At 40.3% G+C, this 15,803-nt stretch overlaps 1 long non-coding RNA gene across 6 annotated transcripts in view; it reads right to left on the minus strand.

Moving 5' to 3' along the window:
- Window positions 1-15,803, minus strand: part of LOC141578904 (uncharacterized) — a 112,204-nt gene that overhangs the window by 32,929 nt on the left and 63,472 nt on the right. For all 6 annotated transcript variants that reach the window (XR_012509777.1, XR_012509776.1, XR_012509774.1 and 3 more), the window contains one exon: window positions 1,076-1,261. This is a non-coding gene — a long non-coding RNA (uncharacterized LOC141578904). The remainder of the gene's footprint in view (window positions 1-1,075; window positions 1,262-15,803) is intronic.

Genomic DNA, 15,803 nt, shown 5'->3' on the forward strand with positions numbered 1-15,803 from the left:
TGCTCGGGCTGCCCACGCGCGCCATTTACACCCCACAGCACCTCTACGGGAGAGGGACGCCTAGCGAGCCCCATCTCTGCAGGACAGAAAACAAGTCCGGGAGAGGCTAAGCCGACCTACCAGTTCTCCATCTCACAGGACTGGTCACTCCAGAGCAGGACTCGAACTCGGACCCACGTTTGTAACCGCAGTACTACCGTGATTTGTGTGCTTTTTGTGTGTATAATACATTTGTTTCCGGCATGAAAGGATATTTAACAAATGTTCGGTTGTCTTGTCTATCTCATTAGCTCACAATCTTTATATTTTTGAATTGTACTCTTTTCCCCTGGAGAAAGGAACGGAAAGAGCGGGGGTCAGAATGAGATGGGGCTCCATTCTTTATCTGTTACCTCATCTCATCCAGTCCCCAACCAGGGAGAAGGAGCAAATGTTCTCTTCATCTTTAAAGAGAGAGCTCCACTGATGGTGACTTACTCAACTCCAAAACCATGTCTGGGGGAAGGGCACAGACAGCAACCAGAGAAGTATCACCCGTAGGAAGGAGAAAAGAGCTCAGGGTGTCAGCCTGATTTAATTTCAATGGATAATATAATACCACAGACTAAAAATACTAGCATGCAGTGAATTTGCTATTTCTTGACATCTAGCAAGTTTTCATAGCCCGCATGAAACATTATCGTGAACTAGTTAAAGGAAGAGTCCACACTCAGGGAAAATCAATGCCACAGGCAGGCTGAAACCGAGGCTGGAGGAAAGGAAGAGAAAAGGCATAGTTAAGAAGAGGGGAAAGTCTGGGAAAAAGACATCATCACAAGGACTCTCCAGCATCATCCAGCTATCATATAATCATTCATTCAAGAGAGAGTTACTTAGGTCCTATTTTGTGCAAGATTTTACACAGGGCAAAGCAAGAGTGCAGCGTACATGGTGGCAGCAAGTGGCGGGGCTATAATACAATTCTGATCCTGGTACCTTGCACAATTGTACTCAGTATAAAGGCAAAAAAATAAGGTAAAATAATACTATGTAAACTCTATGCATTGTTGAAAAAAATTAAAGAAGACCTAAATACCTGGACAGACACACCACGCACATTCCTGGATCAGATGACAGCGCTCTTGGGATGGCAGTGCTCCCCAGAGCGATCTGTATACTCAACGTGGTCTCGATCACAATCCCAGCGGGCTCCTCTGCAGTAACTGACTAGCTGCTGCTACTATTCATATGGGAATTCGAGGGACTCAGTAACCAAAACGTACTTGAAAAAAAGAAAAAAATGAGAGGACTTGTAATTCTCAATTTCAAACCTTACAACTGTATCTCCAGGTGAGATTAGAGGCCATTTTTAAGTTATTACTGGGTTTATCCTTATTTTCAAAATTCTCTACAATGAATATACCTGTTAGAATAAGAAAAATAAAAAGAAAGGTATCTTGTAAAATATGCACAGTGATTCATTCATTGGGAAAAAAATTATTTTAACTATAAAGAGGTAAACAAATATCTAGTGAAAAAGGACTACTTAAAAACAAGTGTGCATTTACAATTTTCATAATTTGAAAACTGAAAAGCACAAAAACATCAAGTTACTAGGGAGACTAGTGAAACATATTAATAGTTATTTTCAAAAATTCTAATTGAACAATGAAAACTCAAGAAAGGGAAAATTGTGATTGACACCCAAGTGCAAACACATGGAGAGCAAACGCCTAGAAATCACAGTTCCTTTAAATCTGCTTCTAACTCAATAGGAGAGGAAATTCCTCACTTAGGGGACAGTGGAATCCCATACATAAGACAGGATACACAGTACAAACTGCAGTAGTATCGGGAGTGAATTTCTTAGAATTCTAATGTTACAACATTGCTGAAAAACTATAAAAACACTGACAGACAGATTAAAACACACAGTCATATATATTATATAGAAACATATGTAGTCTGCTCCCATGTTGCATAGAAATACAAACATATTTGTTCATTTATAGGCACTGATTACTTTATCACAGATAGAATATTTCAAATAAAACAAAAAATCAATAATACACTCCTCTTGTCAAATCTACTTGATAAGTTACTCTGCTATGCAACCATAATGTGTTTAAGATAGATCTAAAATTAGTGAAAAATCTTTGTATGGTTTCTTGAATTGTTCTCAAAATTCCAAGCTTAATATTAAAATAGATCTGAGCAGTATTTCTATATTATCTTTTCCCTTGTGAAATGAACAACACAGTCTGTTGTCAAAATTCTGTCCTTACAATGATTCACGAGCACCGTTTCCTAACAAAACTGCTGAACAGCAAGGCACTATCCAGACACTGTGACCAAATAAATGAAACACAATGAAGACAGTGACCCTATCCTGGAGGGCTTATAATCTGTGTCAACAGCGGGTTTTTATTTGATTGGTTTGATTGGGTAGCAAAATAAAATCAATCAAGTACTTTCTGCTTTTAGCATTCTGTAAGTCATGACTGTTTTTAGTGTCATGAGAAGGAAAGACTTAAGCATGACTTGATTAGGTCAACTAGCAACAATCATCACTGGAGAGTGAGTAATAAAGAAGTTAACTGATAGAAATACTTCTGACTACATGCAACCTAAAATAAATCTACACTGATATCCGAAAGGAAAATGAGGAGATGAGGTCCCCAATGAGAAAACAAACTAACAAGGAATCAAAAAAGGAAAGACGTTTTCATTAACGATTCCAGGCAGTAGTGGAGCATAGTGGTGAGGATCACAGATGTTTGGGACGAACATGAGTGCCTGAACTCCCACAGCACTGGGTAGCTGTGAAACTGATATTTCAGAGAAATTTTCTGCATCTCAGTCTTCTATCCATACACTGGGGACAACAACCGCACCCATCTCCTAGAACGGTCCTACGAATTAAGTTATTTTATATATAAAATTTTAAATAAAATACCTCAGATTTTAAATAATACCCCAAAAGCACAAGGAACAAAGAAAACAGAGATAAATTGGAGTTCATCAAAATTTAAAACTTTGCTTCAAAGGGCACCATCCAGGAAGTGAAAAAACAACACACAGGAGAAATTTTTTTCAAATCATTTATCTGATAAGGAATTTGTATCTATAAAAAAAAAAAGTACCTCCTACAACTCAACAATAAAAAGGCAACTCAATTAAAAGGTGAATAAAGGATCTGAAATGGTATTTTTCAAGGAAAATATACAAATGGCCAATAAGCACAAAGAAACGATGTTCAATATCTTTAGCTGTAAGGGAAATCAAGTCAAAATCACTAGGAGAAACCGCTTCACACTCACAACAATAGCTTATAATAAAAAAAAAGTGTAACAAGCACTAATAATGACACAGAGGAAGCGGAGCGCACAGCCCTTTCTGGTGAGGACGTAACTCAGCGTGGCCACTTTGGAAAACAGCCTGGCAGGTCCTCAGAGAGTTGAACATTTGGTTTCTGAATGACCCAGCAACTCTGCTGTCTGGGCACAGACGTAAGAGAACTGAAAACAAATATCCACATAAAAACTCCTACAGGAATATTCATGGCGACATTACTCATCACAGCCAAAAAGCAGAAACAACCCAATTGCCTATCACCTGATGAATGGGTAAACAGTGGGGCCCAGCCATACAGTGGAATATTATTCAGCAATAGCAAAGCATAGAGTACTGACCCAGGCCACAACGTGGACAAACTTTGATAACGTTACTCAGTGTGAAATAAGTCAGTCACAATAGACGGTTAAACTTACATGAAGTGACTCGATTTAAATGAAATGTCCAGCACAGGCAAATCCACAGAGAGAGAAGAGTGGCTCCTTGGGGCTGGGGGAGGATGGGGAAGATGGGAATGACTGCTTATGCATACGGGGCTTCCTGTTGGGGGAATGAAAATATTCTAAGATTAAATGGGATGCACAATTCTGGGCATAGAGTAAAAACGACTGTATATTTAAATGGTTGAATTGTATTAAAACTGGTAAGAAAAAAAGCACCTCGGGCCAGTACCTTCCCTAGTAAATGCAAATTGCTAACTTTTATTAGAGGAAGAAGAAACTGCCCTCAGCATGAAAGTAGGAGATAAGCAAATGTGAGTTAACCGAAATTGGACAGGAGCATTTCACTTGAAACAGTTGCTGAGTGTACACGAAATATTCAGAAATAAGAAAATCTGTTTCACATCAGGAAGAAGCATTCTGCTTCAAATGCAGATCAAGGATTCGGCAAGCCCAGCTGCTACAAATGACCAGAGAAGAAACCTGGTTCTTAAAACAAGCACCAGAGCCAACAAGGAAATGGTGGTGAGGAAAGCAGGCGGCCGAATATCTGGAACAGTTTGCTACAAATAATTTCTCCACTGAAAATTTAAAAATAAAATGAAAGTGATAAAATGCTCTGTTGACCTCACGTGAATGGGCTTCCTTCGGTGCTCGACTGTTCTGTAACCCCGATTGAGAGACTCAGGAGAATCAGCATGTCTCCTGGGAGTCCCCAAAGGACTGCCCACCAGCACGCTGACCACCATCACATCTACCAGGGTTGAATTGCAGAGAAGAGACCAACTTCTGAAAGGCACAGGAAATGTTGACAAGGGAAGAAAAAGCTGCAGTCAGTCCTGGGACAGAGGCCCTCTGAGCAGAGGCCAGAAGGCTGCAGGTGAACTGCAGTGGCCGTGGGACAGGAAGGGACCATGGGGGAGCATATCTCAATTCTCTCCTCTCTCTCCATCGGGTAGGAGAGATAAACCTGCATCCTTCTCACCTGGAACTGTGGGTTGGCTGGCAGAATTCTTACCGACATGGAATGATTATTCAAGTCTCTGTGGAAAAAGTCAATAAATCGAGAGGGAGTAGGGAGCCAACTCCACGAGCCTCTCAATTGCACCCTTATTTATTGTGTATAATCAAAGGAAAAATTCATTAACAGTTGTGTGATAGTAATAGGAACTTCGGGAAAGACAGTATGAAGCAGAGATTGTAGAATACACAATGAGTACAAAGGATTAGTGTATCTTTAGGGAAGTCATGGGGTGAGGGGAGCAAGATACATTTTTAGACATGTGAATTACAAAGCAGACCACCAGACCAGCCAGGTCCTTGTTCTGTGGATCATAGACTATCTAACAGCACACAAGCTCAGCGTTTATAGCTGAGGGCCTCGGTCCTTGCTTTGCAACCAGCAGAGTGCTATCTAAAAGCTCAACTATGCAAGCAAAGCATTGTCTCTGCTTTTTAAGGCAAGAAGACTGGAGTGAGGATGTACAGGCACTTGCTTGCAAAGCAGTTTTTAAGCATATATTTTTCTTCTTAAAGTTCACAGGAGGCTGGAGTGTGTTACAATTTGTTAAACCAATCATGGGGTCCCACATGGAACCATTATGGAGGACACCCTAGGATGACAAATCCTGCCTCTGGGTCTTTTCCTGCCATCTTCAGCCACTCTAGCAGGGTCTAGGCACATCCGTGAATAACGATCCTACAGAACTACCCACACTCTTAACTCCTGGTGCTTGAAACTTAATTTTAGCTCTACACAACTTACCGTAGAAAAGTTTCAGAAATAAAAGATATAATATTCCTTTTATATCTCATCATATTACTGATTTTTCTGATTGCTCTAAGTTGCTTCTACTTGGTAAAGCACATAATTCTGCAGGTGAATTCAGTAATTTCCATTGGGCATATCTAGCCATTTTGGGCTCTCTAACTTCTATTGGTCAAATACCGATACACTTAATTGATTTCTTTGTTTATCAATTTCAGCCGGGAGGAGAGGGAGTGTCACTCTTTTCCTCAGCCCACCCTCAACCCTTTTCTCATCAACTCAGGCCTCCTGAAAACAAAACAAAGGATTTGTTTCCCTTCTACTCTTTCCACAAAAGCAACAGGAAACATCAGCCTGGAGAAAGAATTCAACACAAATGTTAAAACAAAAATCTATAAACCTGGAGCAACTCCATCTCCGAATCATGATACACAATGACATGAGAGTAAGTGTGTCAGGCACAAAGCATGCGTGAGCCTGACCACCTGATTTCTATTCTTCAAAGGAAGGAAGGTTTTCATATTTTTTATTATCATACTTTGTCATTGTTTCTGATTATGCCAAAAAATAGTTTATGAAAGAATTATGCACTGCAATAACAGATTACTATTGTATAAATTATAGAAGGCATTCAGAGGGGATAGGAAAAGCCACCTCTGTAAAAAATGCAAAATTTCTTCCCCTGTTAAGAACACGTATACAAAATGCCACAGAGAATTCAAATTCTTGTGGAGAGGAGCAAAAGCCACAGAACCAAAGCAAAGTCAATAGAATGAGTTAATTCAGAATTCACTGGACAAACATGCTCAATGCATTCAAATAATTTTAAAGGCACACTGCAAACCATTCACTTAATGATCTGCAGGCTAGAGGAAGCATTTCCCGCTTTAACAGACAAGAGAAATCAATAGGGTGCCCCAACAAACAAGGACCAAAGAACAATCAGGTTTTTAACAGCTCTGATAAATCAGCATGTTCTAAAGATCAAAATCCAGAAATTTTAAACATTCATTCACACCACAATGAAACAAGCACTTAAAAAAAAAAAAAAAACAAAGAAACTAAGCACATAGATCATGTACATAGATCAATGAGGACTTCATGTACCGCTGGAAGAACAGGCTATAGCCTTCTACTTGAAAAATAAAACTACTTTTAATGATAAGTGCTAAAACACATTTCATCATTCATGTTGCCTTGAAAAATCTGAGGCACTTGTATCTGATCAGAAAAGCAATTCTGGGTAATAGTAGGTTACAATTCAGTGCCAGTTTGCTTTAGAAGAAAAGAGAAAAAAAAGCTACTGTTTCTCATATCCTGCACAAAGTGTGAAGTGTCTCCCTGCCTCTTTCTCCTCCCGTTTTCTGAGCTCATGCTCCCCAACCCTTCTGAAACAAGTATGAGAAACTCTTATTCCCACCAATATGCCAAATGACAAAAGAATATCAATTTATTTGTGTAAATATATGCCTATACCTTGAACTGTAGGAGAAAGGTATCAGAAGTCCATATGAAACTTATTTCTAGATTCCTGAAGTCACAAACACAAACGTTCACACAGACACAGACACATACCCCCTGGATTACTGGGCACTTCACAAGTTTAGGAATTCCAACTTCTAGAAGATAACTTTGTAGTTAGTTTAAAATACAAATCTGTCAGCTTTTGAAAGCCTTGATCATCTGCTAAACCATCCAAATATCAAAGAGATCCAATTAGCTTTCTCTGTAGAATGTAATTTCACTTGATGGCAAAACAGACCCTAAGAAGTACTGGATCAAAGATTCGTGTTTATCACTACCTATGATCGTTTTTAAGCACATTAACAGATTCAGAAATGTATGTCTCAACAACGTTTATTCTTATTGAAAAAGCATACGTGTTCAACTCTCTATACAGTGACTAGGTCCCATGATGGTGTTTAAGAGCTATTTTGTGTATTGAAATATTTACTTTCAAGTGCAGACAAGGAGGGTGTGTATTACTCAGTTGTAGAGCACCTGCTTAGCATGAACAATGTCCTGGATTCAGTCCCCAGTACCTCCAAAAAAATAAATAAAAATAAGTGCATATTTAAAAATAAGAATAAAGTTATATAAAAAAAAGCAGACTAAAAAGCACTGCAATCTATGTGCTACAATTATAGTAAAAAAAAAAGTGTTTCTTTCAAATATTGACTATATGCCAATCACAGAGACAATCACAAATCACACCTGATAACCATCACGTGTGATTCTCAGCAACACTACTAAGTAGACATGGATGAGAATCCCGGCACTGCGGATGAGGAGACGGAGCTCGGAGGAGCTGCGGACCCTGACCGTCCTGCTCCCCGTGACACCGCGTCTACCCAGGGCAAGCTCTGACAGACCTGCTCTGAGGGGACACCCAGCTGCATGGAACCTTGGGGCATTGGGGAGTCGCAGAAAACACTAAAAATTGTTCAGTGAAAAACCAGCTCAAATATATTACACTTTGCCACATCCTTTAAAAAGGGAAAATGACTGAGACCTTTTTGATGCCTCCGTGTCCTTTCTGCCATCATCAATTATTTGCCCTCTCAGGGTGACCAGTGATGAACTGGACCCCATATGAAATGCACTCATATGGAAGAGCTTTTAAAGTTATTTTAAGAAGTTTGTAAGACCCTGTCTATGCCTCACACAGGTGGTCATCCATCACTTCTCACCGGTGTGGACGTACCACCTGAAATCACTCCTTTCTGCTTTTTAAAATCCCTTCATCTAATCCAGGCTTTTCAACAGCAAAGAAGCACCTCAACCACAGACACTGGACAGCTTTTCACCAAACGGACTCGAACAGCCCATTGGACTACCTGGAAACCCTTTTCTTCTATTAAAACCACTTCCAGGTACTTCATCATTTTCTGATTGGTGGACTTGGCCTCTGACTGGCCTACTCAGAGAGCTCCCAGCCTCACATGCGGGGGTGGGAGAGGACCCTGCTGTTGGGGGAAATCAGTGAGGAAGGCGGACATACTCCCGCCAGGTCTGCAAGGGTAGAAGTGCCACAACGTGCTCAGAAATTATACCGTCATCACCCCTGGGCTCCCATGGACTTGTTTCACATTAACCAAACTCATGACACACTGATGAAAGAAAACCAGAAACTTAACTTATTAATGTAACAGAAGACGTGAAACTATGAACCAGACTGAAATATCAGAGTTCAACCATGAGTACATTTTCTCAATGGCCTAATCACGGGGAGGCAGTCACATGGCAAGCATGGACAGAAACAGAGCAGGAAGGGTTTCTAGATTAACTCAATGGACTAAATTTCTGTTATAAGAACTGATCTACTGCCTGGAAAACAAATAACGCCAATCACGATGCACTCTCTGTGGACAGTGGCCAAGACATGACTATGAGCATCTGTGTAACTCTCCTTTCCCTGTCCTTTCTGGGCTAACATATGCACAGAGGTACAAAGATTCAGGGATGCAGATAACTCTAAACACCCAAAGCCCATCTCTGGGAGCCTCAAACCAGTAAGCCAGGGTTTAAATACCAGCTCTGCCACTTACTATTTCTGTGATTTTGGCCAACTTACCCTCTGTGTGCCTCAATTTCCACACTGTAAAACTGGGATAACAATCAAACCTTCCTTACTCGCTTGTTGAGAAGATTGAAGGATTCATTTCTGTAAAACTCTCAGAAAAGAATGTAGCACAAATGTCAACTTAATATCAAAGTGATTTACAAGTCTCCCTTCTAATCATCTTATGTGTTTCCTGGCTAGTCTAAGTCCCAAAGAAAATCCTTATTTCTCCTTTTATAAACTCTTGGGGAGGACCCTTCTATTCCATCCCACCACCTGTTTAAACCGAGGGAGGGAATGCCTCCTAACCACTCCTCTGGGCCATGGAGAGTGCTTCTCCATTCACACCCCTGGCCCCTGGCCAACAGATAGCCCTCGTCACACTAACAGAGTGAGGTGTGAGTCCGGGAAGACAAGCAGGGCATTTGAAACCCTTCCTTTCCCTCCAGTGTTGATCACCATTGGGAAGCACTTGGGATGCTCGGCTCCATGGCAGGACAGCCTTGTGCATGAATGGGCAGGTCCTCTCAAGGGAAGGTTCGCTGTGTCACAGAGCTACATGGGACAGGGTGAGTCTCTAATTCTGGGACACAGTATCATGACACGCATTTTCCCACAGCCCTGAAGTTCATGGAGAACGTGGCTTCATCAGTAACAAATAAGACATTTATCGCCTGCCTACTCTTATGTGTCATCTCTCAGTTGGCTGCTGGAGACAACATGTGTATAAGTATTGGATCCCTTTAAGCCCCAAAATATATGAAGTAACAAAGAATTCTGTGGCTTAACGTTGGTTCAGGGCGACTGTGTAACAGTTCTGACTCTGCTGATGCTTAATTATGGGTATAGGAACTAAGGAACCTCCTCAAATATCTCTCAGCATAAAACCAGCTTTTCTTATATTCCTGTTTCTTAGTAATTGCCAAAGACTCTCAAATGATGGCTTCACACAAAAAAGCAGCTAAAGTTTATGAGCCCTCTTGACATACCCACTGTGGTAAACAATTTACATAATTTCTAATTCTCACAATTCTGCAAAGCAGATACAAGCGTCCCCATCTCACAGACGAGGGAAAAACTCAGAGCAAACTGACTCAGGCTCACGTGGCTCAGTGGCAGCACGTGCACGCAAACCCAAGACAAAAAACTACACCCCTTCTTATATGTACAAAATCACCTCCCAACAAATGATACACAGCTGCTGGGTCAATACTCAGGGAACTCAGTACACTTTTCAGCTTTAAGGTGCTCCAGAGGCCGCTCTTAGCTGCTTTATAAAATTCCGGCTCACTGGTTGCTAACACTGGAAGAAAAGACCGATTTTGCCATTGTTTGCACAGCAAGTCTGAAATGTTCACAGCGAGATGACAGAATAAGTCTAAGACATAAGCAGAATAATTTTTCCAGGTAGACAGACATAATGGACATTGTGCTATTCTGAAGCACTAAGCAACGGAATCAAAACAAAATAACATTTGTTAAGCCTTCTTTTGCAAAAGGAATATTAAGACTGTTAGAAGGTGCAACAGCGCCACCTATGGCTAAAATGACCTTCCAGGTTGCCGGGAAAGATGCAACACAAAAATTGCCTGTAGGATCAGAAAAGAGAATCAGATAACTAAAAGCTTATGTAGCACATACTGCACTTTGCTTCGGGGGAAGGGAAGGGTATTTAGTATTTAATCTGATATTGCTAATACTCCTGAATATAAACAAAAGACATAGGTTCATGGAAACTCATCTTAGAAGAGGAAAGAATCCAGTCCAGCCACTTCATTTTACAGGAGGGGAAACTGAGACATGGGTTCTGTCCTGCAATCGGCAGCAAAGCTCTCCCAGGCCTCATGTCTTGCACTGTAGCATAAACCAAAAGATCTGTACTAGGCCTATATTCATAAAAGTCACGTTTGTATTTTTCCAACATTAGGTTATCTAAGTATCTTGCAAAATAATTCTCAAAGAGCCAGGATATCATACAAGATTGATGAAATACAAAAACATTTATTTACATAATAAAACAGCATGAGCTTTATTCTATTAAAAAAGTGACTTGTTAAATCAATGTTTTGATATTTTAAACCTGTTAAGAGTGCAGGAAAAAAAATCAAAATTTTGCTTAATCACAAAAGAGAGAAGCTTATTCCCTGAAAATGATCAATGTGGATTTTACTAAACTTAATGAATCTGGTCAGAATCCCACGAATTTAAATGTCTGTGTGGATGGTTACACGGCAACATGAATTCTGAGTTGTAACAATACATATTCTGTGTAAATAATATTCAAGGTCGTCTGATTAAGGCAATTTAACTAGTCCCTGTCTCACTAGTATGATACAGATTTCATTAAAACTTCATACTACACTAAAAAAAAAAAATGAATCCTTGTTACTTTAAACCATATTCAAATATATCATATATATGAATATTATAAATATTGAATATGCATCAGAAATAAGCGACACTCTTTAGTATTCAGAGTTGATCCTTCTAAAATATCTGTCATTCTGACAGCACATATTTATTAAGCACCTCTTGGGTTCTTTGTATACAAGGCGTCTAACTCTCACAGTCAGACAAGTTAAACGATATTACTCAAATTTCACAAATAAGGAAATGTACTTAAGCCATGAAAACAACTTACATATTCACCATCAAGAAAGAAAAGAGTAAAGATTTTACTTATAATATTCACTGACAATCTTTTCTTCCATATTAAGACTACATAAAACCAATTCAGTCTTTGTAAGTATTTCTGTCAATAAGGGCCACTAGAGAAAAACAAGTAACATCATTAACAGTGGTTGGACTTTCAAAGCCCACTTCTCTTTGGCACTATAATTGTTTTTAATGTTTTTTTTTTTGTGCTAACAGACCACTAAATTAAAAAAATTAACTTTTTAAGTAATTACCTGAGAATTAAACATTTGTGAAAATGTACAATTTTAATTTATGACACTCTGTCTCACATTCTCACTGGTGTCTCTCCTTTGAAGGCCTCATAAGGCTGAGATCACAAAAATCGGCCATTTATGGAGGCACAGCAGTTCGGGTAACCACTCAACGGGAGGCTGATTAGAGGAGCAATTAAGAATGCATCCTGTGCAGCCTGGGTTCCAGCACCGAGCTAGCCACCGCCAGCTGGGTGTGATTTAGGACAAGCTGCTCCATCTCTCAATCCCTCAGCTGCAAAAAAGGAGACACTGATACCTACCCTCAAACACCTGCTATGAAGTAAAACATGAGGAAAGCATTTTAGTGTTAGGTAGGTGTCCACCCAGAGCGAGTTTGGTCATTATGATGATGAGGATGGCTGTTAATAAATTAAGCTAGACCAAAAAGGAGAAATCACCTTAAAGGAGAAACATTTTAATTCAATCAGCATTTCCTTTTGGATGGATTGCAGAAAGTTCTATTGATGTTTTTAATAAACCAAGTTTTGTCCATTAATTATAGATTTACAGGTTCATGGACAAGTCTCCAGAAAAAGAATTAGAGGCCTCTAACTTCTGAATACTAAGAAAGTAAATTAAAAAAAAAATCATTTGGGAGATTATACCTCATTTGGGAGAGTATGTGCTTAGCATGCATGAGGCCCTCACTTCAGTCCCCAGTAACTCCATTTAAAAACTTTCTTTTTTAAGAAATGGAGAATTAAAGCAAAAAGATGGAGGAATACAGAATTTTTTAGAGACTCATCTCAGATTTAAGATGAGGAGAAAACATCCATTTCTCAGAGGAAATCTTGAGAACTATGTAAACAGGATCTGAGATGTCTAGTCTTCTAACATTATTCATGAATTCATATTACCAAGTCTTAAAACTACCTGATAACCCACAGAGGTGATACTGATCGTAACACCTGCCAACACGGATCGAGCTCCCGCTAGGACTGCTCTGTTCTGACATCTCTGCTCCTGAGGCCTGACCAGGCTGAGAGCACTAAATTCGGTCATTCATGAGCATCTCGTGTAAGTCCTCCATGTGTGCTTCTAACTCTCCCCTCACCAGCCCCTCTGAGGGAAGCACTGTTATCATCATCCCCACCCGCAGATAAGGCCACTGAGGCACAGAGACTAAACCTTTCCAGGTCACATTGGCATTAAAGGACGTCTGTATTTCTGCTGTTTTCCTTTTGACAAAGTAATCTGAGATATCAATTCAAGGGAGACTGTTAAATAGTCAAGTCTGTCAGGTCTTCACCTCAAAGAGCAGATACTATAAATTCCTGATGTAGGATGAGGCTGCCGCCACAAACTGACTCAGCTTGAAATTAATATCCAAGATGAAGCAGCGGATTCATGTAAATATTCACGACTGTCAACTCCGCTCTCGGGTCTGGGCCCTTCACTGCCTGAACGGGGGTGAAATCCCCACCCGTGTCAGGGAGGGACGCGCAGCTCTTCCGGGACTCATCCAGGATTCACGGGCTGTTTCCCCCCACAGGCTGTCCTCAACGATTAAAAAGCTCTCAAGATTTTTACACCATGCAAAACTAAAAGACATTTCTGCAGATGGAGCACTTTCTCAGGCTTAAACCTTTTTTGCCTACACTCAGCAAGGGGCAAAAAAAAAAGGAACATGACTCTACAAAGTCTCTGACCCTCACCACTCACGGGAGTAGAACGGCCACAGCAGCAGATGAGTCTTCTCATTGCACGATGAGAACAAAATAAAGCCGCCCCAACAACAGGCACTCCCAGAGACAGAGCTCAGCAGTCTTCTGCACACTCACAGTTGTGCAGCCCTCACCACCATCTATTTCCTGAACACTTCATCACCCCAGAAGAAACCTCCTGTCACTAACAGTCACTCCCTAATCCCCCTCCACCCAGCCCCTTTCAACCATCACCTGCTCTCTGCCTCTGCATGTGCCTTTTCTGGGCATTTCAGATCACTGAAATCAACAATATGTGGCCGTTTGTGTCTGCTTCCTTTCACTTAAAATGCTGTTTTCAAGGCTTGTCCATTTTGAAGTGGTATCAGCATCTCTCTCTCTCTCTCTTTTTTTTTTTTTTTTTGAAAACGTTAAAGTTTATTAGAAGGTAGTAAGTACTATCAAAAAGAGTACGGTGGAGCATAAGTGATTGGGTTTCAAAGGGAAAAGTGCGGGTTGAACAGTCAGGGAGGAGTTCCCAGAACAGGTGGCCTTTTTCATTTTCCTCTTTATTTGTTTTTTCTTTTTTATTCACTCTTACATGTGAATAATGTTCCACTACATGGAGATACTACATTCTGTTCTTCCATTCAGCAGCTATTTATGGACGAAGTCCAGTAGAATGAGTGTAAGAAGCGACTACCATGGATGGCATTTAAGCAAAGGGCAAGACGTGCTTTCAAAAAACAAGCCAACAAACAGAGGCACAAGGAAATTCAGTGCGTTTCTGAGCAAAGAACATGCTTGCTTCGGCAGGACTACCGTGCAGGGCTGGGGCGGATACTGGCAAGAATCACGGTGAGGGAGTCACCTGAGAAGACTCCCCACTGCAAGCAGCTCAGCCAATTCTCCCTCACCCTGTATTGTTAGAGCCATGTTTCTAGGTTACTCTTATTTCAAGTAATAGTACTTTAACTGCACATCTGATCATCTGCCTCAGACCACATTACCTAGAAGCCACAGAAAATCATTCACTGTCCGGAGCAGCTCCAGGACATAACGGTGATGGATCAGGGAGTCCAGCAGCATTCCAGCCTGCAGGCATAAACCCCACATGTGCCCTGGTGATGTCCGGAAAATAAAATGCATGGAAATATCTCATTGCTGGTACACGACATCTGCCCTCAAATTGCCCCAAAATCATGCTGGCAAAGCACTACTCAAACTTTTCACTCCAAAAAAAAAAAAAAATGCTAAGAAGGCAAATTTAGGCCCTTCCATTAAAAACCAGCAACCATCACTGCCAGTATCTGAGCTGGAATTCTCCTGACTTCAAAAACCACCGCGCAGTTACTTTTCAAAAGTGAAAGTCATATATGTATTCCACGTAGATGATATTACAGTTGGATTTTTCTTTTCAAAATTTCCAGTTGCAACATTAGCACAAGAAAGTTTATGTTTCAGCTTTAAAAAAATCAATTATCCTCCACTTTCTTAATTTTGAACCTATTATTATTTTATAAAGGGAGCTATGCTGCATATTAAAAACCAACTGTTTGGTTTCTGCGAATAAGACCTTTATGGCCTCACTATTTCAGAGCAAACTTTAATGATGTTTTGAGAGGTGGGGCCTGGGGCGCTCACTAACAGCTCTTTAAATACTGACAAGTATGTGCTCTTAAGTAATGCAAAGGCTCTAACTCCACACTAGCTCAGAAAGCAAAGAAACTGCACCAAAGACTTACTTTAAAATTTTAATATATTCCTATTGTTTTGAATATTAAAGTTCTTAAAAGATATGATTTTTTTTGAGAAAGCCAACAGTTGTATTAAATTTCCTCTCACCAAGAAAGCAATCTTTATCAAGAATAAAAACCCCTATAGAAATCGAAATGACGGGACGTTTCTAGCTAAGTGAACATGCAGATCTGAACACAAACCTAAATCCTATCAGATCTCACTCGAACGAGCTCAACAAAGTCCTGGGCTACCCTGGAACTTAGCTCTTCTTTTCCAAAAGCTGGCTGAGCTAAGATCATCACACAAGGCAGGGAAGGAGAGAAGACGAAAGTCCACCTGGCAGCCTCCATCTGTTTTCTTCCAGCC

This window comes from Camelus bactrianus, chromosome 1, assembly GCF_048773025.1.
Source record: "Camelus bactrianus isolate YW-2024 breed Bactrian camel chromosome 1, ASM4877302v1, whole genome shotgun sequence".
In the NCBI taxonomy this organism is placed as follows: Eukaryota; Metazoa; Chordata; class Mammalia; order Artiodactyla; family Camelidae; genus Camelus; species Camelus bactrianus.